This window comes from Phacochoerus africanus, chromosome 9 (genome assembly GCF_016906955.1).
Source record: "Phacochoerus africanus isolate WHEZ1 chromosome 9, ROS_Pafr_v1, whole genome shotgun sequence".
Lineage (NCBI taxonomy): Eukaryota > Metazoa > Chordata > Mammalia > Artiodactyla > Suidae > Phacochoerus > Phacochoerus africanus.
Genome location: NC_062552.1, coordinates 71,765,956 through 71,769,790, shown reverse-complemented (window position 1 = coordinate 71,769,790; position 3,835 = coordinate 71,765,956). Strand labels below are relative to the sequence as shown.

At 35.0% G+C, this 3,835-nt stretch overlaps 1 pseudogene; it reads right to left on the bottom strand.

Moving 5' to 3' along the window:
- Nucleotides 1–1,059: 1,059 nt before the first annotated feature.
- On the bottom strand, nt 1,060–2,993 carry LOC125136365 (ubiquitin-conjugating enzyme E2 E3-like; annotated as a pseudogene).
- Nucleotides 2,994–3,835: the final 842 nt, after the last annotated feature.

The window sequence follows — 3,835 nt, the reverse complement described above, 5'->3', positions numbered from 1 at the left end:
CACTTTACATTTTGGACATAAAAATATATCATTTCTTTATTAAAAATTTCTTATTTCATTATGAATGAGAGAACCTATGATATTAAAAATTTTTCAAAGTGTTAATGCATAGGCAAAGATATAATGAAATATTCATTATGTTTATGCAGAGGCCCCTTTGGATTAATAGGATTCTATAGAGCTAAGTGAATGTGTTACATTATACATATGCCTATGGAAAAGATATTGAATCTCAAAGTTTTAGTTACTTTTCAACAATTTTCAATTAAAAAACTTGAAAATCAGAAGAATTTCAGCATGAAAACTATTTATTGGTTATTTTAATTAAGATAAACTGGGATTAATATATTTATTCCAAAGTGGTCACTTTGTTCCTATTACGTGCTAGAAATGTGCTAGCCATGGGTATTCATGATAAGATAGATAAGCCCTCATAAGGTTAGAAACATATAAAGAAGCAATTACAATATGGTTTTTCAAACTTTGTATTTATAAAGTTGTTGTAAAACTCCTGAAATTTTTTTTTTTTTTTTTTGCCTTCAGGAACACATTTGTGGTATTTGAGATGATACATAAAATGGTCTTTGAGTTACAAAGGGTAAAAGAAAATCCTCTAATTACAAACTGACAAAGGTAAAAGGTAAGATTTTCACAACAGTGTGAAAGACATACTCAGAAATAGATATGGTTTATTATAAATCATCTAATTCCTAATTATCTATCGCTACTTGAATAACTTCATATAGCTAATGAGTTAAGCCAAAATGCACTATATTTTTTGGTAGATTTCAAGACCAGTATCATCAGTATATTAAAGAGTACATTTTACTATCCCAAAGAAGCAAGACTTGCAAGTAGATGTTTTAAACATAAATAAGCTATAGCTACAAAGTTCTATTCTTGATAGCATCTGCCCTTTGGGAGAGTCTCTTAGTTTCCAAAGGATAAAGGCAAGGAGAAGAGCCAGCAGCATAACACATACACAGAAGTCCATATTGCAAAGGCTATAAAGATTTATATCAGAGAGAGAAGATGCCTCTTCTTCACACTGCATACAGATTATGTGAATTGTATTGCCTACCTCTTGTCATGTTCTTCTCTGTTGGTCAAATACTAAGCAGCTATGCTTCCAACTGGAGGATCTACAGAGTTGCAGTCTGTCAAGAGGGAAAAAATTGACAGCAAAATCTTTGAAATAGTCAAAGTGGGACTGCAGTTATTTTTAAGAATGCTCAGACAGATGACTTCTTGACTGTTGATATTACAGTGTTAGGTTGTGGTGTGAAAAGTAACTTTTGGTGGCTTAAATGAATAATTGGATGAAGTGTGATATCCGGAAAAACACACCACCTTCATTCACAGAACCTGATAGACCAAGTAATTTCCATTCATATATGCTAACTCTTTTAGGTTCAGCATTTCAGGTAAGAGGATAATCAAAGCTGATTTCAGCTAGCTGCTTCTGAATTCTTTTTGCATTTAATGGAAAATTTGTGGTGGTTTTGCTGGGGAAGTTAATGTTTTTCTTTTGCTGGATAGTAGATTCTCTCTTACTCATTCTCCCTTGTATGTTTGTTTGTTTGTTTAAGGTTATACTCCATTTACATTTATTATAAAATATTTGTGATATTCCCCATGTTGTAAATACATCCTTGTAGTTTATTTTATACTCCATGCTTTGTACCTCTTAATCCCTCTCCCCACTGATATCCACTAGTTTGTTCTCGATATTTATGATTCTGCTTCTGTTTTGTTATATTTGTTCATTTGTTTTATTTTTTAGATTCCACATATACCACACAGTATTTGTCTGATTCATTTCACTGAGCATAATGCCCTCCAAGTCCATCCATGTTTCCATGTTGCTGCAAATGACAAAATTTCTTCCTTTTTTATGGCTGAGTGGTATGCCAATGTATATATTCTACATTGTCTTTATCCATTCATTAGCTGATGGATATTTAGGTTGCTTTATTATATTGGCAACTGTAAATAATGCTTCTATCAATATTGGAGTGCATGTATCTTGTCAAATTAGTGTCTTTCTTTTTTGCTTTCTGCTTTTTTAGATATACACTCAGGAGTGGAATTGCTGTGGCATATGGTAGTTCTCTTTGAAGTTTTTAAAGAAATTTCCATACTGTTTTCTACAGTAGCTGTCCCAATTTACATTCTCATTAACAGTGTATGAGGGTTCCCTTTTTGCACATCCTTGCCAACCTTATTTGTGTTCTTCTTAATGATAGCCATTCTAGCAAGCGTGATATGATACTTCATTGTGGTTTTAATTTGCATTTTCCTGATGATTATTAATATTGGGCATCTTTTCATGTGCTTGTTGGCCATCTGCATTTCCTCTGTGGGAAAATGTCTATTCAGTTCTTCTGTCTGTCTGTCTGTCTATCCATCTATCTTTATTGCCATGCCCATAAAAATGGCATCTGGAAGTTCCCAGACCTGAGATTGAATCTGAGCTTCAGCTGCAACCTATGTTGCACCTGCAGCAACAATGAACCCTTTAACACACTCTGACATGCTGAGGATTGAACCTGCACTTCCACAGAGACCTGAGGCACTGCAGTCTGATTATTAACCTACTGCGCCTTTGTAGGAACTACCTGCACATTTTTAAAATGGATTATTTGTTTTTTTGCTGTTGAGTTGTATGAGCTATTTATATATGTTGGGTATTAACCCCTTAACAAGCATTTCATTTGCAAATATTCTATCCCATTCAGTAGGTTGTCTTTTTTTTGATGATTTCCTTTGCTATGCAAAATATTTTAAGTTTAATTTGTTCTCATTTGTTTATTTTTGCTTTTGTTTCCTTTGTTTTAGGAAACAGATCAAAAAATATTGCTACAATTTGTATCAAGGAGTGTTTTTTCTTGTCCCTAAAGCTTTGGAGCAGCAGTGTCTCTTTGGTCTGCATCGGAACTACCATTCCTGTTGGTGAAGTGCTCATCATCAGATCTTTGCCTATCATTGGACATCTTGTGAAGTTATTCTTGAAAAATTTGTGCACCTGTCCTGCTCATGCACTCCTACAGTGTGAGGGTGGGAGAGAGAAGAAAACCCCTTAAGGTAATGGATGCACCTGGGGGAGGGGGAGAGGATGCTAGGGGAAAAAAGGAGGCTTGGATGGGGAGGGAAAGTAGGAGGGAATTGTGCCCCTTAGAATTTTTTTTCCTAGAGTAGTTAATTTTTTTTAAGGGCATGGCCAATGACCCTGTTTGGGGACAGGTTGGTTTTGGTTGAGGCAGGGGTTTGTGGAGATAAATATTTTGTATGATACATGACACTCTGCCTTTGTCAAAACCCATGGCACAAGAATTAACTTTAATGTATGCAAATAAAACATCATTTAGAAGGTTGGTAGATTCCAGAATGTAATGCATACTGTGACAAAACAATCTGATTGTACAACATGTACAAAGCAACTTCACTGAAGGAACAGGGAGAAAAGTTTTTGGTTTAAGTAGTTTTGGAAATACGTAGAGACATAAAACTGAAGCCAAAGGAAGAAAGTGCACATAAGCAATATATTTTAGTTAATTTTGTTTCACATGGGGGTGTGGGTTTCACATGTACTTGAACAGTGAGGTAGATTAATGGCAGATGGCAGGAGGCAGGTTTCTTACTATTGGAGCTGGAGGATATGGACACATACAAAAAGGCTTGTTTGGTTGTAAATAGAGTTGGAGATACATGCATAAGCTCATTTTTTTTGTTGTTGTTGTTTTTTTTCTTTTTTTTTTTTTTGTCTTTTTGCCATTTCTTGGGCCTCTCCCGTGGCATATGGAGGTTCCCAGGCTAGGAGTCAAATCGGAGCTGT